Raw genomic sequence first — 23,203 nt, 5'->3', positions numbered from 1 at the left:
CTTTTTTTATACAACAAAAAGTGAGTATGTATACATACTCGTTCACTGTATTGTTTTGAATTTTTAAGCCATTGGCTTGTGTATACTTTTTCAATGAAAGACTTTGTAATTTTTGCAATGGATGCTAAGATTAGTGGGTAAAAGTTTTATGAGGAACAGGATATACTCTCAAAATATCTCCCCACAGGATACTTATTGGCCGGGCATGGTGGTTCATGCCTATAATCCCAGAGTTTTGGGAGGTTGAGGCCAAGTTGGGAGGATTACTTGAGGCCAGGAGTTGGAGATCAGCCAGGGTAACATAGCAAGACCTGTCTCTACAAAAATAAAATATTAGCCAGGCCTGGTGGTGTGCCGATAGTCCTTGTTACTCAGGAGGATGAGGTGGGAGGATCACTGGAGCCCGGAAATTTGAGGCTGCAGTGAGTTATGATTGCACCATTGCACTTCAGCCTGGGCAACAGAGTGAGACCCTGTCTCTAAAAAAAGAAAAAAAAAGATACTTATTAACTAAAAATGGACAAAGAATAACTTTAAAGTGGAAAACTGGCAGACACCACCTTGACCTAAAAATAAAAATTAACATCACCAGTAGTCAGTAATGTGACAAATAGATATCATGTGCCTCCTGATTTAATAAACCAAGAACACAGCATCAGTTTTAGAATATTCCTGCCAAAAATGTATAGCCTGAATCTAATCATGTGGGGAAAAAACAGATAAACCTAAAACAAGAACCTCATACAAAGTATCTGGCCTGTATTCTTCAAATGACAAAGGATCGTGGGAGGCAAAGTCAGACTGAGGAATTATTCCAGATTAAAAGAAACTAAAGAGACTTTTCAACTAAGTGCAGTGTGTGATCCTGGATTGGATCCTGAGCCAGAAAAATAATTTTTCTTTCTTGTTTTTGAGACAGAGTCTCGCTCTGTCGCCCAGGCTGGAGTTCAGTGATGCTATCTCAGCTCACTGCAACCTCCGCCTCCCAGGTTCAAGTGATTCTCCTGCCTCAGCCTCCCGAGTAGCTGGGACTACAGGTGCGCACCACCATGCCTGGCTAAGTTTTGTATTTTTAGTAGAGACAGGGTTTCACCATGTTGGCCAGGCTGGTCTCAAACTCTTGACCTCAGATGATCTGTCCACCTCAGCCTCCCAAAGTGCTGAGATTACAGGTGTGAGTCACCATGCCTGACCTTAGAAAAATAACTTTTCTTTTTGCTGTGGAAAACATTATCAAGACAGTGGAGGATATCTGAATAAGGTCTGTGGGTTAGGTAATATTATTATATCAATGTTATTATTTTTATTTTATAATTGTGCTATTGTTATACAAGAGAATACAATATTCTTGTTTTAGGAAACACATACTTAAGTATTTAGAGATAGAATTTCATCCTGTTTGCAATTTATTCTCAAATGGTTCTGGAAAAATAATTTCATATATCATAATATATTTGTGTGTGTATATATGTCTGCATGCATATATATTACCTGTGTGTGTGTGTGTGTATATATATAGAGAGAGAGAGAGAGAGAGAGAGAGAGAGAGAGAGAAAGACAGAGAAATGATAAAGCAAATGTGGTAAAACGTTAACATTTTGAGAATCTGAATAAACGTTATATGGGGCCGGGCGCGGTGGCTCATGCCTGTAATCCCAGCACTTGGGGAGGCCGAGGCATGCAGATCGCAAGGTCAGAAGTTCAAGACCAGCCTGGCCAACATGGTGAAACCCTGTCTCTACTAAAAATACAAAAATTAGTCAGGTGTGGTGGCACACACCTGTAATCCCAGCTACTTGGGAGCCTGAGGCAGGAGAATTGCTTGAACCTGGGAGACAGTTTGCAGTGAGCCATGATTACGCCACTGCACTCCAGCCTGGGTGACAAAGCAAGACTCAGTCTTGGGAAAAAAAAAGAAAAAAAGAAAATGATAAAGCAAATGTGGTAAAATGTTAACATTTTGAGAATCTGAATAAAGGGTATATGGGGCCGGGTGCCATGGCTCACGCCTGTAATCCCAGCAGTTTGGGAGGCCAAGGCGGGCAGATCGCTTTAGGCCAGGAGTTCAAGACTAGCCTGGCCAACATGGTGAAAGCCCGTCTCTACAAAAAAAAAAAAAAAAAAAAAAACGAGAAAACAGGCCGGGCACTGTGGCTCATGCCTGTAATCCCAGCACTTTGGGAGGCCGAGGCAGGCAGATCATGAGGTCAGGAGTTCGAGACCAGCCTGGCCAATATGGTGAAACCCCATCTTTACTAAAAATATAAAAATTAGCAGGGTGTGGTGGCACATGCCTGTAGTCCCAGCTACTCAGGAGGCTGAGGGAGAAGAATCACTTGAACCCAGGAGGTGGAGGTTGCAGTGAGCTGAGATTGCACCACTGCACTCCAGCCTGGGCAACAGAGTGAGACTCTGTCTCAAACAAAACAAAACAAAACAACAACAACAAAAACACACAAAAATTATCTGGGCATGGTCGCAGGTGCCTGTAATCCCAGCTACTCAGGTGGCTGAGGCAGGAGAATTGCTTGAACCTGGGAGACGGAGGATGCAATGAGGCGAGATCACATCGCCACACTCCAGCCTGGGTTACAGAGTGAGACTCTGTCTCAAAAAAAAAAAAAAAAAAAAAGTACATGGGATGTCTTTGACCTTTCCTGAAATCATTTTGTAAGTCTGAAATTATTTCAAATAAAAAGTTGTAATAAGTCTAGGTGCAGTGGCTCCCACCTGTAATCCCAGCACTTTGGGAGGCCAAGGTGGGAGGATGGCTTGAGCCCAGGAGTTTGAGACCAGCCTGGGCAACATAGTAAGACTCTGTCTCTACAAAAATTTAAAAAATAGCCACCCATGGTGGCACATGTCTGTAGTCCCAGCTACTTGAGAGGCTGAGGCAGGAGGACCACTTGAGCCCAGGAGGATCACTCTTGCCACTATATTCCAGCCTGGGCAACAGAGCAAGATCCTGTCTCCAGAAAAAAAAAAAAAGTTGTCATAAATGACTAGTAATTAACTACACTTACTAAATTTCTGAACTTTTGCATGAGATATAGTGCTTGTTAGTAAATTCTATTTGTAGTAGAATTAAGGTCCAGAGTAATTATTTTTCACATAATATCTCACAGAATTATTGTGAGGAACAAATGTAAATATGTATGAATACAGTCTATAAACCATTATTTGAATGCATTGTTTTCACTATTATTGTTATTATTATCATCATCATCATTTTAGTTAAAGTGGGTAATTCTCATTGGGGAGTAATGGGTGCTGGTGTCAGAAAGTAACAAGAACAATATATGGAACAAGATACTGAATGCCAGGCCAGGGCGCTTGAATTTTGCCTTCTGGAATACTGAAAAGTCATTGCTTACCAAAATGGCTGGGGAGAAAGTTGAATTCTTTTTCCTTTTTTTTTTTTTTCTTTTTTAACACAGACTGCTCATCTGCAAGAAAGTTTAAGTTTTTTTGTTTGTTTGTTTTTTGTTTTTTTAGACAGGCTCTTGCTCTGTCACCCAGGCTGGAATGCAGTGGCTCGATCTCGGCTCCTTGCAATCTCTGCCTCCCAGTCTCAAGCCATCCTCCCACTTCAGCCTCCCAGGTAGCTGGAACTATAGGCACACACCACCACACCTGGCTAAGTTTTGTATTTTTTGTAGAGATGGGGTCTCACCATGTTGTCCAGGCTGGTCTCGAACTCCTGAGCTCAAGCAATCTGCCCACCTCAGCCTCCCAAAATGCTGGGATTACAGGCGTGAGCCACCATGCCCAGTGGTGAATTCTTAACAGTTCTAAAAGGTATCCATGGAGATCAGATAATGGTTCAACCTCCTCATTTTGCAGTTAAGCTGGTGGATTTGGCAGATGAAGCATGTGAATTAGAGTCTTGTGGATGAAGCTGTGCAGATTCAAAGATTGAAAGGGCAGAAAAAGAAAAACAAGGAGATAAGAAATGTCACATCACCAGGACCAACTACATAATTAGGAGGGCCCAGTGCAAAATGAAAATGCAGGGCCCAGGCCAGACGCGGTGGCTGACGCCTATAATACCAGCACTTTGGGAGGCTGAGGCAGGCGGATAACCTGAGGTCGGGAGTTCGAGACCAGCCTGACCAACATGGAGAAACCCCATCTCTACTAAAAAATACCAAATTAGCTGGGTGTGGTGGCACATGCCTGTAATCGCAGCTACTCAGGAGTCTGAGGCAGGAGAATCACTTGAACCCAGGAGGCAGAGGCTGCAGTGAGCCAAGATCGTGCCATTGCACTCCAGCCTGGGCAACAGAGTGAAACTCCATCTCAAAAAAAAAAAAAAAAGAAAAAGAAAAAGAAAAAAGAAAATGCAGGGCTCCTTGTTCGTAAGTTATTAAGAATTTCAGAGATATACCTAATGTAAATGATGAGTTAATGAGTGCAGCACACCAACATGGCACATGTATACATATGTAACAAACCTGCACGTTGTGCACATGTACCCTAGAACTTAAAGTATAATAAAATATATATATATAATATATATATATATAAAGAATTTCAAAACCATGAAAGCAGAACATTAAACCAAGTGTGGGGCCCTACTAAATGTGGGCCTGGTGTGACAGCACAGGTTGCACACCCATGAAGCTGGTCCTAAACATCATAACACACCAAATACATCCACATTCAGTAATTCATCCAAGGTCAGTTAAGGTCCTAATAGTGAGGTGCTTTCAGTTAAAAGGGACAGAAACCATGATTCAAACTGACTTCAATCATAAGGAAATGTAGACCAGCAGAAAGTTGGTTTTTAAAAATTATTATTATTTCAGACAGCCACCTGCCTTGGCCTCCAAAAGTGCTGAGATCACAGGTGTGAACCACCATGCCATGCCAAGCCTCAGATTACACTTTTATTTATTTATTTATTTATTTATTTTTATTTATCTTTTTTTGAGATGGAGTCTCGCTCATGTTGTTGCCCAGGCTGGAGTACAGTGGTACGATCTCGGCTCACTGCAACCTCCGCCTCCTGGGTTCAAGCGATTCACATGCCTCAGCCTCCTGAGTAGCTGGGACTACAGGCGCGCACCACCACGCCCAGCTAATTTTTGTATTTTTAGTGGAGACAAGGTTTCACCATGTTGGCTAGGCTGGTCTCAAACTCCTGACCTTAAGTGATCCACCCACCTCAGCCTCCCAAAGTGCCGGGATTACAGGCATGAGCCACTGCTCCTGGCCTTTAAAGTATTATTATTATTTTTGAAATGGAGTCTTGCTCTGTCACCCAGGCTGAAGTGCAGTGGCCCAATCTCTGCTCACTGCAACCTCCATCTCCTGGGTTCAAGTGATTCTACTGCCTTAGCCTCCCAAGTAGTTGGGAAATATGCACCACCATACCTGACTAATTTTTGTATTTTTAAAAATTATTATTTTATTATTTCGAGACAGGGTCTTGCTCTGTTGCCCAGGCTGTAGTGCAGTGGCATGAACATGGCTCACTGCAGCCTTTACCTCCTGGGCTCAAGCGATCCTCCTGTCCTGGCCTCCCACAGTGCTAGGATTACAATGTGAGCCACCATGCCCAGCCAGAAGGTTGTTCTTTAGGCAGAATATGATCACTGGCACTCCATGTCACCAAAGGCCCAGCTTCTATCAGACAAGTCTCAGTGCTGTCCTCAGTGTATGGGATTTATCATCCAGCCTGACGACATCCAACATGAGTAGTGATCTAACTCTTCCTGTTCTCTTTGGCAGGAACAAGGATGACTTTCCCAGGAGCCTCTTACATCTTATTAGCTAGAATTGGGTCCCATGTCCATGGCAGGAGGAATGTGGAACCACGATTGGATTAGGCCATCAGGATGCCCTTCCTGTGGCTCAGGTGGGGGCATCTTGCCCTGAAGCACAGGGCTATGTGGGGGAGAGTACACACCTGTGCAAAGTCAGGGCTCTGGTGGGAAAGGGAAGAAGGAGGGTGGGCCACAGTGTCCGACACACTGTTATTTCCACACTGCTGGTGCAAAGGCAGGGTGGTTAGCAATGCCATGCTGCGTGACAGCTGCTTGGTTAGTGGAAGGATGAAGTGCAGGGCAGGGAGCAGTGGGACGGGGCTGGAGGGCTTGGCAGGAGCTTGATCAGGTGTTTCACGGTAGGCAGTTGGGCTTCATCCGAGAGGCCAGTAGTGTTACACAGTATAATCGCAGGTGGTTCACAGAAGAATATTTTTATGTCGATAGGTGTATGTTTACTCTTTTGTGTATTTTAAAAATAATTAGTGAGCAGAACACAAAAAGCACTAGTCATAAAGAAAAGGATTGGTAATTTGAATTTATTAAAATGAAGAACTAATCAAAAGACACCATTAAGAGGGAAAAAAGGCAAACTGTAGAGAGGGAGACTATATTTGCAATCCACATGTTCAACTTCGAGCCCTTGTCAAGAATACATGCAGGCTGGTGGTTCATGCCTATAATCCCAGCAGTTTGGGAGGCTAAGGCAGAAGGATCACTTGAGCCCAGGAGTTGAAGACCAGCCTGGGCAACATAGGGAGACCCTCATTTCTCCAAAAACAATTTTTTGTTGTTGTTTTGTTTTGTTTTGTTTTGTTTTGTTTTGAGACAGAGTCTTGCTCTGTCGCCCAGGCCGGAGTGCAGTGGTGCAATCTTGGCTCACTGCAACCTCCGCCTCCTGCCTCAGCCTCCCAAGTAGCTGGGACTACAAGCGCCCGCCACCACGCCCGGCTAATTTTTGTATTTTTAGTAGAGATGGGGTTTCACCAAGTTGGCCAGGCTGGTCTCGAACTCCTGACCTCAGATGATGTGTACACCTTGGCCTCCCAAAGTCCTGGTATTACAGGCATGAGCCACTGCGCCCTGTCCAAAAAATTTTAAAAAAGTACCTGGGTGTGGTGGCAGGCACCTGTAGTTCCAGCTACTCGTGAGGCTGATGTGGGAGGATCACTTGAGCCCAGGAGGTCAAGGTTGCTGTGAGCTATGATTGCACCACCACACTCTAGCCTAAGCAGCTGAATGAGATTCTATCTTAAAAACAACAACAACAACAACAAAACATACATACACATACACACCCACACATTTGTGTAGGAGATGGGAGAAGACACTGTGTGTAATTTGTGGCAAGTCCTAACAGGTTCACTGGGGTTCTGGAGCAAGCCCATGCCATCTGGAGAATCACCCTTGGAAAAATACATACATATACCACAATACTACAATCAATAAGGAAAAAAACAGACAACTAAATTAAGGGCAAGAAACATGAACAAGCGCTTCACATCCAATTGACTGATAAACATAAAAAGTCTTTCAACCTCATTAGTCATTAGGGAAATACAAATTAAAACCACAATGAGATACCACTTTACACTAATGAGAATGACTAAAATTAAAGTAACCGCTGATATCAAGTGTTATTGAGGATACCAAACAACTGGAATGCTCATTCAGTGTTCCGGAGGAGGTAAATTGGTATAGTCATCTTGGAAAACTATTTGGCAGTGTCTAGTAAAACTAAACAAACATAATCTATGACCCAGCAATTTAACTCCTAGGTGTTTACATCTAGAAATGCATACATGTGTATAATAAAAGACACCAACAAGAATGTTTATAGCAGCACTATTCATAACAGATACAACCTGGAAACAACCTAAATGTCCATCACTGGTAGATGGAATAAACAGATTGAGATGTGATTATACAATGGACTACTGTATATCAATGAGAAAAGTAAACTATTGCTACATGTAATAAGACGGATGAATTTCACAAACATAATGTTGAGGGAAAGAAACCAAACATAAAGTAATACACATGGTAGAATTCATTTCATTTATATGAAAAGCTCAAAAGCAGGTAAACAATCTAATTGTGTTCATAGCAGTATTATTTATACTAACCAAAAGGTGGAAGCAACCCAAGTGTCCACTGATGAATGTATGGATAAACAAAATGTGTCATATAGATGCAGTGGAATTTTTTTATTATTATTTTTTTAGAGACGTAGTTTTACCCTTGTTTCCCAGGCTGGGGTGCAATGGCGCCATCTCAGCTCACTGCAACCTCCATCTCCTGGGTTTAAACCATTCTCCTGCCTCACCTTCCTAAATAGCTGGGATTACAGGCATGCGCCACCACACCTGGCTAATTTTGTATTTTTAGTAGAGATGGGGTTTCACCATGTTGGCCAGGCTGGTCTCAAACTCCTGACCTCAAGTGATTCACCCACCTCAAGTTCCCAAAGTGCTGGGATATCAGGCATGAGCCACTGTGCCCAGCAAGATGCAGTGGAATATTAGTCGGCCTTAAAAAGGAGGGAAATCCTGTCACATGTTACACCACGGCTGAAACTTAAGGATATTAGGCTATGTAAAATAAGCCAGGCACAGAAAGATGCATACTGTATGATTCCACTTGTATGAAGTACTTTGAGCAGTCAGATTTATAGACACAGAAAGTAGAATGGTAGGCCAGGCATGGTGGCTCACGCCTGTAATCCCAGCACTTTGGGAAGCCAAGGTGGGCGGATCACAAGGTCAGGAGTTCAAGACCAGCCTGGCCAACAAAGTGAAACTCTGTCTGTACTAAAAATACAAAGATTAGCTGGGCATGGTGGCGGGCACCTGTAGTCCCAGCTACTCAGGAGGCTGAGGCAGGAGAATCACTTGAACCCGGGAGGCAGAGGTCGCAGTGAGCCGAGATTACAACACTGCACTCCAGCCTGGGTGGCAGAACGAGACTCTCTCTCAAAAAAAAAAAAAAAAAAAAAAAGGAAAGAAAAGAAAAAAAAGAAAGTAGAAGGGTAGAATGGTAGGTAGTAAAGGCTTGGGAAAAGATAATGGGGATTTGTTTCATGGGTACAGAGTTTTAGTTTTGCAAGATGAAGAGTTTTGGAGATTAGTTGCACAACAATGTGAATGTATTTAACACTGCTGCACTGCACACTTAAAAATGGCTTACATGGTAAGTTTTATATTATGTGTATTTGACCACAGTTAAAAATTTAAAAAGCAGGTAAATGAGTCTATGGTGATAGAAGAAGGATAGTGGTTACCTTGGGAAGAGAGATTGACTGAGAAGAGGAATAAATGGGGTTTCTGTGATGCAGATAATTTCTACTTTTTGAGCTGGGTGAGTTCACCAAATTGTATACTTAGGATTTATGTCCCTTCATGTCTGTATGTCATTGTGAGACACATGGTGATGTGTTGCCCAGATCACCTTCAAGAAAGGACCTGCTGCCTAGCTGCAGAGAGAGGGCAGCAGACAATACCAGCTTTCAGTTCCTTCAGAGCCTGCTTCAGCTGCAGGGCTGCCTCACCTGAGGTCATGCCCTTCCTGGGGTAGCCCACATCTGGTGACCGAGCAAGGCAGAGGTATAAAGGTCCAGCCATTTAGACTTGATGCTAGAAAGCCCTGATGAGCACTTCTCATTCTAGAGTTACCTGCTGATTGGCTGAGCTTGGTCGAGCCTGCAGCACAGGTTGACTTTCCCTCTGCCCAGTCCTGCTTTCTCTTCCTTCCTTTCACAGGTATGGATCTTTAATAAACATTTTGCATCCCAAACTCTATCTCAGCAACTCCTTCTTGAGAATCTGGTCTTCCACAGTTGCTACCAAAGTAGACGAGAAAGGAGATGGTAAGATGGGGTTTGGAACTGGTTCACCACCCATCTGACGATGAGGATCCCATTAGTGGAGGTGGGCAGAGCACAGACAAATGGCAGCAAATTGGGAGAATGTACCAGTAGAACTGGATACTCTAAGGGCACAATGTGCCAGGTACTTGTAGCTATGAGGATGATGGAATTGGTGGCTATTGCCAAGCTCCATGGATGTGCTACAGGATAATAAACAACTTAGGGCCAGTAACATGCAATTAAAATCCAGGTTATGGGGCCAGGTGCAATGGCTCACGCCTGTAATCCCAGCACTTTGGGAGGCCAAGGTGGGTGGATCACCTAAGGTCAGGAGTTTGAGACCAGCCTGGCCAACATGGCGAAACCCCATCTCTGCTAAAAATACAAAAATTAGTCAGGCATGGTGGCACATACCTGTAGTCCCAGCTACTTGGGAGGCTGAGGCAGAAGAATTGCTTGAATCCGGGAGGCAAAGGTTACAGTGAGCCGAGATCATGCCACTGCACTTCAGCTGGGGCAACAGAGCAAGACTATCTCAAAAAAAAAAAAAAAAAAAAAAAAAAATTCCAGGTTATGAAAAGGAAAAGGCCTCTTTGGTTTATATAAATAAGCAAACATCTCTTGCAATGAATGGGTGGAGAAAAGCAAGGACAAAGCCTAGGACTTAATAATCTAAGCAACTGGCCAGGTGTGGTGGCCTGCACCTGTAATCTCAGCACTTTGGGAGGCTGAGGCGGGCGGATCACCAGGTCAGGAGCTCAAGACCAGCCTGGTTAACATAGTGAAACCCCGTCTGTACTAAAAATACAAAAAATTAGCTGGGCATGGTGGCGTGCGCCTGTAATCCCAGCTACTCGGGAGGCTGAGGCAGGAGAATCGCTTGAACCCGGGAGGCAGAGGTTGCAGTGAACGGAGATCATGCCACTGCACTCCGGCCTGGGGGACAGTGCAAGATTCCACCTAAAAAAAAAAAAAATAATAATAATAATAATAATCTGAGCAACTGACTTCAAAGACAGTTAAATGTCCAAATAAGGCACATCTCTTATGCTGAAGTCAAAGTCCTGATTGGAAAAGCTTGGGACGCTGACACATGGAATGGTGACATCAGAGTGGATGCTCCTAAAGATTTTTTTTTTGAGACGGAGTCTCACTCTGTCTCCCAGGCTGGAGTGCAGTGGCGTGATGTTGACTCACTGCAGCCTCTGCCTCCAGGATTCAAGCGACTCTCCTGCCACAGCCTCCCCAGTAGCTAGGACTACAGTCATGTGCCACCATGCCCAGCTAGTTTTTTTTGTATTTTTAGTAGAGACGGGGTTTCGCCATGTTGGCCAGGTTGGTCTTGAACTCCTGACCATAAGTGATCCACTCGCCTCGGCCTCTCCTGAAGATTTTGACTCCACAAATTCCTCTGAATCTTCTGAGCCTACAGAATTGGCCCACTCCTCCCTATTAAGAGTTACCACTGTCTTTCCCTGCTGAGAGACAATGCAGTGCCTTTCTCCACAAAGTAACAGCTCCCTCTCAGAATCTGCCCCCACATCCCCTCCTAGCCTATACTAGGTTAGCTGCAGCATAACCCAGCTGGAGAGGTGCTGGGTATGATAGGGGTGAAAAGGGACTATATGTCACAGAAATAGCAAGACCTAGCCAGCCTGTATTGGCAGGAGCCAGGGAGATACATGTGGAACTGGATTCTGAGAGTGCCTGATGGAGGAGAAGGAATATAAAATTGGTTAGGGAAGAGTTTATTGACTTGGGAATCCCTCTTTGTTTCTTTTCATTTCTTTTTGAGATGGAGTGTCACCCTGTCAGGCTGGAGTGCAATGGCGCAATCTCAGTTCACTGCAACCTCTGCCTCCCGGGTTCAAACGATTTTCCTGCCTCAGCCTCTCGAGTAGCTGGGATTACAGGCACCTGCCACCATGCCCAGATAATTTTTGTATTTTTAGTAGAGACTGGATTTCACCATGTTGGCCAGGCTGGTCTCAAACTCCTGACCTTGTGATCCGCTCGCCTCGGCCTCCCAAAGTGCCGGGATTTCAGGTGTGAGCCACTGCGCCTGGCAGGAATCTCTCTTTCAAAATACAAGATTTAACATCCTGGCAAGGACAGTAGGAGATGGTACAATGTTACTACCAGGATGGATCCTAGAAGCATGGAAGTCGTGATGACCCATGCCAAAGAAAGCTTCAGTGCTGGAATTGCAATGGCAGATAGTGATGGCAGAATTAAGACTCAGGGAAATGGATGTGCCAGAATGGATAGACTATAGGTAACCAGAAGATCTGCTAGCTAATTATGCCCCATGAGAAAGCCCAGAGAACACGTTTTCATTTGTTTTCTGTTGCTCTCACTGCATACCACAGACTGGGTAGTTTATAAGAAGTTTACTGAGCTCATGGTTCTGGAGGCTGGGAAGCCCAAGAGCCTGATGTCAGGATCTGGTGAGATCCTTCTTGCTGTGTCATAACATGGCAGAGAACATCACATGGTGAGAGGGCAACCAGAAAGATTCTGGTTACTCTTGCTTGCTTTTATAACAAAGCCATTCCCATGATAGAGCTTGCTTTTATAACAAAAAAGCAAAAAAACAAAGCTTGTTTTTATTACAAAGCCATTCCCGTGATAACGAACTTACTCCTATGATAATGACATTACTCCATTCTAGAGGGCAGAACTCTCATTACTCCATATATTCATTCATGAGGGCAGAGCTGACATTAATCTATTTATGAGGGCAGAACAATTAAGTTTCTAACACACAGATTTTTAGGGGCCACATTCAAACCATAACAACACACTATTTATCAAGGCCGTAAAGAATTTGCTGCCCGGCATGGTAGCTCACACCTGTAATCCTAGCACTTTGGAAGGCCGAGGCGGGTGGATCACTTGAGGTCAGGAGTTTGAGACCGGCCTGGCCAACATGGTGAAACCCCGTCTCTCCAAAAAAATACAAAAATTAGCCGGGTGTGGTGGCGCGTGCCTGTATTCCCAGCACTTTGGGAGGCCAAGATGGGTGGATCACTTGAGGTCAGGAGTTCGAGACCAGCCTGGCCAACATGGTGAAAACCCGTCTCTACTAAAAAATATAAAAATTGGCCGGGCGCGGTGGCTCACGTCTGTAATCCCGGCACTTTGGGAGGCCGAGACAGGCGGATCACGAGGTCAGGAGATCGAGACCATCCTGGCTAACATGGTGAAACCCTGTCTCTACTAAAAAGTATACAAAAAATTAGCTGGGCATGGCGGCGGGTGCCTATAGTCCCAGCTACTTGGGAGGCTGAGGCAGGAGAATGGCGTGAACCCAGGAGGTGGAGCTTGCAGTGAGCCGAGATTGTGCCACTGCACTCCAGCCTGGGAGACAGAGCGAGACTCTTTCTCAGAAAAAAAAAAAGAAAGAAAAATACAAAAATTAGCTGGGCATGGTGGTGTGCACCTGTAATCCCAGCTACTTGGAAGACTGAGGCAGGAGAATCGCTTGAACCCAGGTGGTGGAGGTTGCAGTGAGCTGAGATTGTGCCACTGCACTCCAGCCTGGGCAACAGAGCGAGACTCTATCTCAAAAAAAAAAAAGGGCTGGGTTTGGGTTTGGTGGCTCATGCCTGTAATCCCAGCAGTTTGGGAGTCCAAGCGGGTGAATCACCTGAGGTCAGGAGTTCAAGATTAGCCTGACCAACATGGTGAAACCCCATCTCTACTAAAAATACAAAAATTAGCTGAGTATGGTGGTGCATGCCTGTAATCTCAGCTACTTGAGAGGTTGAGGCAGGAGAATCACTTGAACCCAGGAGGTGGAGGTTGCAGTGAGCCAAAATTTTGCCATTGCACTACAGCCTGGGCGACAGAGTAACACTCTGTCTCAAAAAAAAAAAAAAAAAAAAAATATATATATATATGTGTGTGTGTATATATATATATATATTCCAGGCCAGGTGCAGGAAACAAGTGGGCAATGGACAGCATTACTCTGAGATAGTCTTGAAAGACAATGATGAAGGGGAATTCTCCCAGGAGCAGAACTTTGGGAGGTGCACCTGGTGATCCACTTTGTGTTGAAAGAAAAGTGACCTTAAACTAGAATATACATATACAGACTAATGGGCAGTAGCAAATGTCCTGCTTAATTTTATTTTACTTTATTTATTCATTATTTTGAGACGGAGTCTCGTTCTTGTTGCCCTGGCTGGAGTGCAATGTTGTAATCTCGGCTCACTGCAACCTCTGCCTCCTGGGTTCAAGCAATTCTCCTGCCTCAGCCTCCAGAGTAGCTGGGATTACAGGCGCGCGCCACCGTGCCCTGCTAATTTTTGTATTTTTAGTAGAGATAGGGTTTCACCATGTTGGCCAGGCTGCTCTCGAACTCCTGACCTCAGGCGATCCACCCACCTCAGCCTCCCAAAGTGTTGGGATTACAGGGATGAGCCACCACACTTAGCACCCAATGCTCCTTTCTTTCTAGAAATACATCAAATCATTCTTTCTGGGAGCTGACAATTATTTTGTATTGAAGTATGTATATAGGTACATGTAACTAGAAGTTGTTGCCCGTGCTGGAGTGCAATGGCTCGATCTCGGCTCACTGCAACCTCTACCTCATGGGCTCAAGTGATCCTCTCACCTAAGCCTCCTGAGTAGCTGGGACTACAGGTATGTACCACCACACCCAGCTAATTTTTGTATTTTTTGTAGAGATGGGGTTTCGTATGCAGGCTGGTCTCAAACTCCTGGGCTCAGTGATCTGCCTGCTTTGGCCTCGCAAAATGCTGGGATTACAGGTGTGAACCACCCCGCCCAGCCTAGAAGTTCTAATCGTGCATGTGCAGCTTTGTTTTATGTTTATTTCCTCATAGCGTTAGTAGTTAAAACAATAATTTTTCCTTTTCTTTTTATTTTGAAATAATGTTAAACTTACAGAAAAATTGCAAGACAAGGGCAAAAAAAATTTTTTTTGCCTTGAGCCATTTAAGAGTATGTTGCCAACAACATGCCCTGTTGCCCACGAGAATACTTTACTGTGCGTATTTCTTACAAACAGCAACATTTCCTTACATAAGTATAATACAACCATCCAAACTAGGACACTGACAATGATGTTTTACTACAGTCACATCAATGTACTCCATTCAAGTTTCACCAATTGTCCCAATAATGTACTTGCAAAAGAATCCAACCCAGGATCAAAACACTGCTTTTGGTTTTCATCCCTCTTTAGTCTTCTTTAGTCTGGAACAGTTCCTCAGTCTTTCCTTTACTTTCACGACCACTTTTGAAGATAACAGGCCAGTTATTTTATAGAATGTCCCTTGATCTGCGTTTGTCTGATGTATCCTCTTGTCTAGATTCATCATGGTGAAGATATTTAGATCAAATGAAAACCATGGGCTGGGTGCGGTGGCTCACGCCTGTAATCCCAGCACTTTGGGAGGCCAAGGTGGGCAGATCACTTGAGGTCAGGAGTTCGAGACCAGCCTGGTCAACATGGTGAAATCCCGTCTCTACTAAAAATACAAAAATTAGCCGGGTGTGGTGGCGCGTGCCTGTATTCCCAGCTATTCAGGAGGCTGAGGTAGGAAAATTGCTTGATCCCAGGAGGTGGAGATTGCAGTGAGCCGAGATTGCACCGCTGTACTCTAGCCTGGGTGACAGCCAGACTCTGTCTCCAAAAAAGAAAAGAAAAAAAGAAAACCATGAATCCACCCCCAATACCTTCAATTCCAGTCTAATGCCACAGGGTTTATTCTAGTTTCCTCATTACTATATTTATTCTTTCATTTTAAATAGAAGCTTCACTCCCATTATTCTCAAAATATTTACTTATTTGATCAATCTCTTGTCCTGCCCCTCCATGAACCATTTCCTTACCTGGCTTGGACTCTGACATTCTCAGCTGGGCAGCTAGAGTCACTACCCCTACTTTCCTATGGAAACCCTCCTCATGCTTGGGCTCCAGCACCCCATTCTTACCACCACTAGTCCCCCTCTCCACACCATGGACTCCCTCTTCATTCCATTTGGGCTTTCATACTCTCAGCCCAGTTGTGAAATGGGACTTTTTACAACCAAAAGATTAAGAATGTACACTATAAATTGTGACTCTGATGAAATCAGTCACATTTCTTCATATAGGCATGAGGACCAAATTAACTATATTCTGAACTAGTTGGGGTTCTAAAAGGACCTGCTGGCCATGCATGGTGGGTCACATCTGTAGTCTCAGCACTTTGGAAGACTGAGGTGGGCGGATCACTTGAGCCCAGGAGTTCAAGACCAGCCTGGGACAACATAGCAAAACCCTGGCTCTATAGAAAATACAAAAAATTAGCCAGACGTGGTGGCATATACCTGTCCCAGCTACCTGGAAGGCTGAGGTAGGAAGATCGCTTGAGCCAGGGAGGTTAAGGCTGCAGTGAAGCGTGATTGTGCCACTGTACTCCAGGCCAGGTGACAGAGGAAGACCCTGCCTCAAAAATATAAATATAAATATAAATATAAATATATAAATATAAATAAATGAATAAATAAAAGTACCTGCTATGTTTTAGTATTTAATCTACTTGGAACTTATTTTTGTATGATATAAAATGGAGGTCCAATTATTTTCCTGATAGATATCATCATCATTTATTATATAATCCATCCATTTCCCACTGAATTAAAATTGCACTGTTCACATTTTATGTTCTTAAAAACAGATATCTATTCCTGGATTCTCTTTTCTATTCCATTGGTTTATTTGTCTATGCCCAGGCCAATATTATATTGATGCTATTGTGGTATCTTTATAGTGTCTTCTGAGATCTAGTAAGCCAAGTCACCCTTAGTGTACTTCTTTCTACATTTATTGGGTATTTACAAGTACTTTATTCTTTCCAAATAAATCGTCAGATAATTTAATCCAATTAAAAAGAAACCTGTTGTATACTGTGACAGTTGCATCGTTCAGCAGATTGAATCATGAAGAGATGTATACCATCTGTTTGCTGTATCTGGGGTGGTTGGGAAAAAAAAACTGTTGGGATTATATTGGAATTTTTTCTTTTTTTTTCTTTGCCTCAGCTGCTGGGATATAATAGGAATTTTATGAATTATATATATATTTGTAGAGTTGTCCTTTTTGTGATAGTGTCTTGATATTCAAGAAAGAAACAATGAAGGTCGTACAATGCCTGCTCATTATTCAGATCTTGATTCATTTATTTCCCCAACATATATATTTGAGCACCTACTATAGGCTAGACACTGTTCTAGATCCTGGAGATTCAACTGGGAACAAAACAAAGTTTCTGCTTTTTCAAAAAAACAGAAACTTTAGTAGTGGGAGACAGGTAATAAATATAAATACACACACACATATATATGTAAATAAATATGTAATACGTCAGATGGTATTAAATACCATGGCAAAAAATGAATCCAGCTAAAGGGGATATAGTGTGCTGGGAGGAGGGCTGTTTTTTTATTTAGCGCAAAAGATGATGTGGTGATATTTGACACAGTTATGAAGGACATGAAGGAGTCATCTGTGCATTCTAGGTGGGGGAGACAGCAAAGGCAGAGGTGGGAGTGTGCTTGGTGGGTTATACTGGCAGAGGAAGAGCAGGCAGCCCGGCGTGGCTACAGCAGGGTGAGCAGCCGGGAGAGGGGCAGGAAGTGGAGACAGAAAGGTCGCTGGGAGGCGCCATACTGAGTACAGCCATGGAGACCACTGTGAGTACTGTGGCTAAATAACTCAGGGAGAAGAGGGAAATTACCCTGAATTTCGAGCAGAGGAGTGACATGATCTGATGATCTTAACAAATCATTCTGGTGGACAGGAGTGGAAGCAGGGAGACCAGTTAGGACTCTGGCTTTGTCTTGCCTGAGATGGGGGTGGCTGGGAGGAGGGTGGGGGTGTGGGGGGTGAGAGATGGGGGATTCTGATCTGCCTGGCTCGTGTGCCATTGCAGGCCACCAGAGGGCACTACACATACGTCCTTGGTGAGGCTGAGCTGTGACAGCCAGTCCTTCCCTCACCCTCCCCAAATGACAGGTGGTGATACCTCCTTATGCAATAACCACCCTACCTGCTTTGCTACTAGAATTTAGATTCTGGTCCATAGTATGACATGCCCATACTCAAAAGATGAACTGTGGTAGTACAAGCACCATCTGAGTCTCCGTGATTGCAGTCATCTAATGTCACAGTCTTCCTTTGTTTCCAGGACCCTCCTATCTCTCCATCAACCTCTCCTGTACACAAATCAACCAGTGCATTAATGTAGCTGGGAAAACAGGTTTGCTGAATGTGACTGGGAGTTCCTTTCTTTGCCATTATTTCTTATGGGAACACTGCCTTTTAAAACCTATAGTGCTGAATGAAAAGAGTGTTTTTAGACCAGGCGCGGTGGCTCATGCTTGCAATCTCAGCACTTTGGGAGGCTGAGGCTGGTGGATCGCTTGAGCCCAGGAGTTCGAGACAAGTCTAAGAAACATAGCAAGAGACTGTCTCTACAAAAATTAGCCGGGCATGGTGGTGTGCATCTGTAGTCCTAGCTACTCAGGAAGCTGAAATGGGAGGATCACTTGAGCCCAGGAGGTTGGCGTTGCAGTGACCCAAGATTGCACCACTGCACTCCAGCCTGAGTAACAGAGCGAGACCCTATCTCTACAAACGTACAAAAATTATCCAGGCATGATGGTGGGTCCCTGTAATCCTAAATACTCTGGAGGCTGAGGTGGGAGAATCGCTTGAACCCGGGAGGTAGAGGTTGCAGTGAGCCAAGATCACACCATTGCACTCCAGCCTGGGCGACAGAGTGAGACTCCATCTCAAAAAAAAAGAAAAAAAAGATACCCACATGTGGTTAGTGTGTGCTGTATTGGACAGGGCAGGTTTACAGTGTGTGGAAGAATGTCTTATCATCTCCCTAGTATTCATGCTTTTCTTTCATCACAGAACTCCTCCTCCAAGTTTAACAATGCACATGAATATCCAGCTTGAGATACCATTTACCAACCTCTCTGTTAGGTGTGGCCATATGTGTTTGTTTTCTATTGCAGTGTGACAAATGACCACAGACTTAGCAGCTTAAAACAACACCCACTTATTATCTCAGAGTTCTGTAGGTCAGAATTCTGGGCTTGGCTGGGTTCTCTGCTCAGGGTCCCAAAAGGCTGATACCAAGGTGTCCAAGGGCTGGGCTCTGGGGAAGAACCTACTTCTAGACTAATTCAGGTTGGCAGAATCCAATTCCTTGTGGCTGTAGATCTGAGGTCCTGATTTCTACCTGGCTGTGAGCAGTGGGGGCTGCTCTCTGTTCCCAGAAGCTGCCGAGATACTTCCTGTGGTCCCTACATCTTTTCTTTTCTTTCTTTCTTTCTTTCTTTTTTTTTCTTTTTTTTGAGACAGAGTCTTGCTCTGCCACCCAGGCTGGAGTGCAGTGATGCTATCTTGGCTCACTGCAACCTCTGCCTCCTGGGTTCAAGCGATTCTCCTGTCTCAGCCTCCCAAGTAGCTGGGATTACAGGCATGCACCACCATGCCTGGCTAATTTTTGTATTTTTAGTAGAGATGGGGTTTCACCATGTCGGCCAGGATGGTCTCAAAGTCCTGACCTCAAGTGATCTGCCCTCCTTGACCTTCCAAAGTGTTGAGATTACAGGCGTGAGCCACTGCACCTGGCCAGTCCCCTACATCTTCAAGGCAGCCTTGGTGCAGTGCCTTTCTTATGCTTGGAATCTCTCTCTGATGGTTAATTTTAGGTGTCAACTTAACTGGATTAAGGAAAACCTAGAAACTACTAAAGCATTCTTTTGAGTGTCTCTGTGAAGGTGTTTCCAGAGGAGATTAGTGTGTGAGTCTCAGTGGACTAGGTGGGAAAGATCTGCCTGCAATGTGGGTGGGCACCATTCAATCTGCTGGGGGCCTGGAGAGAAGAAAAACCGGGGAAAAAATGAATGTGCTGATATACCTGCTGGAGCTGGGATACACTCTTCCTTTCCTGTCCTTGGACAATAACTCCAGACTTCTCGGCCTTTGGATTCCAGGACTTACATCAGTGGCTCCCCTCCCTGAGTTCTCAGGCCTCTGGGCTCGGCCTGAGAGTTACACCCTTGGCCTCCCTGGTTCTGAGGCCTTCAGACTTGGATTGAGCCATGTTACCAGCATCCCAGGGTCTCCACCTTGCATATGGCTCATTGTGGGACTTTTTGCCTACCATAATCACATGAGCCAATTCCTCTAATAAATCCCCTCTCAGCCAGGTGCACTGGCTGACATTTTTTTGTTTCCCAGTGCATGTAAAAGTTATGTTTACACTATACTGTAATCTATTACATGTGCAATAGCATTCATTATGTCTAAAAAAAACATAGTACACACCTTAACTAAAAAATAGTTTCTGGCTGGGTGTGGTGGCTCATGCCTGTAATCTCAGCACTTTGGGAGGTGGACACAGGAGAATCAGTTGAGCCCAGGAGTTCAAGAACAGCCTGGGCAACATAGTGAGACTCCATCTCTTTTTTTAAAAAAATACCCTCTTTATCCATCTATCTAATCTATCTATCTATTTATCTATCTATCTATCTATCTATCTATCTATCTATCTATCTATTCTATCTGTCTATTCATCCATCCTTTCTATTGGTTCTGCCTCTCTGGAGAACCCTGATTAATACACTCTCTGTCTTCCCCTTCTACCCAGCAGCCAGAAAAACTGATTTTCAAGGGCTTGTGATTAGATTACACCCACATGGATAATCCTTTTGCTTTGTAACAACATAATCTCAGGAGTGAGATCATGTTGATTTCTACCTATCCTCAAAGAGGAAGAAAGGGATTACACCAGGGCAAGGATCACAGGAAGAATTCTTAGAATTCTGCCTCCTATGCCATGTGATTAAATTCTAGTCAACAAGAAGTTAATGGCAACTCTGTTCTTCCAGTTGCTCAAAATACTGGGTGTCCTCCTTGGCTTCTCACTTCTCACACCTCACTGGTCAGTCAGAAAATTCTGTCAGCGCTGCCTACAAAACACGCTCAGCATTCAAGCACTTCCCATGCCCTCCTACTTCCCAGTGCTGGGCAGGTCACCATCATCTCTCACATGGATTAGTGTAACTTCCTAGCTGGCTTTCTATCCAGCATTCTGTTCTTTTTTTTTTTTTTTTTGTCTGAGATGGAGTCTCACTCTTATTGCCCAGGCTGGAGTGCAATGGCACGATCTCGGCTCACCACAACCTCCGCCTCCCAGGTTCAAGTGATCCTCCTGCCTCAGCCTCCCGAGTAGCTGGGATTACAGGCATGAACCACCCATGCCCGGCTAGTTTTTGTATTTTTACTAGAGACAGGGTTTCTCCATGTTGGTCAGGCTGGTCTCGAACTCCCGACCTCAGGTGATCTGCCCACCTCGGCCTCCCAAAGTGCTGGGATTATAGGCGTGAGCCACAGTGCCCAGTCATTCTGTTCTTAATACAGCAACCAGAGTGATCCTGAAACAGCATATGCCAAACCATGTCCCTTAGCACTCTTCAGTGAGTCTCTATCTCATAATAAAGACCAAAATCCTTAATAGGGACCACACGATTCTACTTTGGTCTCCATATTAGGTTTGTGACCTCAAAATCCTATCACTCTTCTGGCTGGGTGTGGTGGTTCACGCCTGTAATCCCAGCACTTTGGGAGGCCAAGGTGGGCAGATCACTTGAGGTCAGGAGTTCGAGACCAGCCTGTCCAACATGGCAAAAACCTGCCTCTACTAAAAATACAAAAATTAGCTGGCATGGTGGCACACACCTGTAATTCCAGGAATTTGGGAGGCCGAGGCGGGCAGATCACTTGAGGTCAGGAATTGGAGACCAGCCTGGCCAACATGGCGAAATCCCGTCTCTACCAAAAATACAAAAACTAGCTGGGTGTGGTGGTATGTGCCTGTAGTCCCAACTACTCAAGAGGCTGAGGCACAAGAACCACTTGAACCCGGGAGGCGGAGGTTGCAGTGAGCTGAGATCTCGCTACTGCACTCCAGCCTGGCGACAGAGTGAGACTCTGTCTCAAAAAAAAAAAAAATCTTATCACTCTTCTCCTCCTTCCCTTCACTGTAGCCTCATAGGGCTGCTTGCTGTTCCTTAAACATGTCAAAAAGTGTTTTAGGTCTTTGGTACTTGCTATTCTCTTTGCCTAGAATGTTCTTCCCCAAGATATCTACATGGCTAGCTCTCATTTCCTTCATGTCTTAATTCAAAAGTTGCCTTTCAGCCAGGCAAGGTGGAGCATGCCTGTAATCCCAGTGCTTGGGAGGCTGAGGTGGGAGGATTGCTTGAGGCCACGAGTTCGAGACCAGCCTAGGCAACATAGTGAGACCTTTTTTGGCTCTACAGAAAATAAAATAAATAGCCGGCTTGGTGGCACATTCCTGTAGTCTCAGCTACTTGGGAGGCTGAGACAGAGGATACCTTGAGCTCAGGAGTTTGAGGTTGCAGTGAGCTATGATCACGCCACTGCACTCCAGCCTAGGTGACAGAGTTAAGACCCTGTTTCTAAAAAAAATAAAAATAAAAAATAAGCCCAGTGCGGTGGCTCACACCTATAATCCCAGCACTTTGGGAGGCCAAGGTAGGCGGATCACTTGAGGGCAGGAGTTTGAGACCAGCCTGGCCAACAGGGTGAAACCCTGTCTCTACCAAAAAAAACTAGCTGGGCATGGTGGCGTGTGCCTGTAGATCCAGCTACTCAGGAGGCTGAGGCACAAGAATCCCTTGAACCTGGGAAGCAGAGGTTGGAGTGAGCTGAGATCGTGCCACTACACTCCATCCTGGCAACAGAGCAAGACTCCATCTCAAAATAAATAAATAAATAAACAAACAAACAAAATTCAGCTGGGCGCAGTGGCTCATGCCTGTAATCCCAGCACTTTGAGAGGCCGAGGCGGGTGGATCACCTGAGGTCAGGAGTTTGAGGCCAGCCTGGCCAACATGGTAAAACCTGTCTCTACTAAAAATACAAAATTAGCCGGGTGTGGTGGCAGGCACCTGTAATCCCAGCTTCTCCAGGGGGCTGAGGCAGGAAAGTCAACTGAACCCGGGAGGTGGAGGTTACAGTGAGCTGAGACTGCACCACTGCACTCTAATCTGGGCAACAGCAAGACTCGGTCTTGAAGAAAAGAAAAAATTCAGGCCAGGCGCAGTGGTTCATGCCAGTAATCCCAGTGAGGCTGAGGTGGGCAAATCATTTGAGCCCAAGGAGTTTGAGGCCAGCCTGGGCAATTGGGCAACATGGGGAAATCTTCATCTCTAAAAAATAGAAAAATTAGCCCAGTGTGGGGCATGTGCCTGTAATTCCAGCTACTTGGGAGGCTGAGGTGGGGAAGTTGAGGCTGTGTGAACTGTGATAGCACCACTACATTCCAGCCTGGGTGACAGAGTGAGACCCCGTCTCCAAAACACAACAAAAATTTAGTTTTCTGGTGAGGCTTCTCGTGGCCACATCACTTCATATTCTCCTTCCCTGCTTTAGTGTTTTGCACCTTAGTACTTTTCACTGTGCAACATACTAAAGATTTTTTGTTTGTTTGTTTTTTGAGACAGA

General features: G+C 44.7%; 1 long non-coding RNA gene and 1 other non-coding gene across 9 annotated transcripts in view; one reads left to right on the top strand and one right to left on the bottom strand.

Moving 5' to 3' along the window:
- Positions 1-6,297: 6,297 nt before the first annotated feature.
- LOC129050510 (uncharacterized) overlaps positions 6,298-23,203 on the bottom strand; it is a 38,135-nt gene continuing 21,229 nt past the window's right edge. For 3 of the 8 annotated variants that reach the window (XR_010137186.1, XR_008514198.2, XR_008514204.2), the window contains 2 exons: positions 15,995-16,100; positions 13,479-15,292 (listed from right to left, as the gene is read on the bottom strand). This is a non-coding gene — a long non-coding RNA (uncharacterized LOC129050510). Of the gene's footprint in view, positions 9,607-10,047; positions 10,164-13,478; positions 15,297-15,981; positions 16,101-23,203 lie in introns of those variants that run through there. The other 5 variants (XR_008514203.2, XR_008514197.2, XR_008514206.2 and 2 more) reach the window with 4 other exon arrangements.
- Positions 16,558-16,627, top strand: LOC112129273 (small nucleolar RNA SNORD77). The gene has a single exon (XR_002911680.2). It is a non-coding gene; the product is annotated as a small nucleolar RNA SNORD77 (small nucleolar RNA).

Source organism: Pongo abelii, chromosome 16, assembly GCF_028885655.2.
Source record: "Pongo abelii isolate AG06213 chromosome 16, NHGRI_mPonAbe1-v2.0_pri, whole genome shotgun sequence".
Classification (NCBI taxonomy): domain Eukaryota; kingdom Metazoa; phylum Chordata; class Mammalia; order Primates; family Hominidae; genus Pongo; species Pongo abelii.
This window is presented reverse-complemented; position numbering and strand designations above follow the sequence as displayed.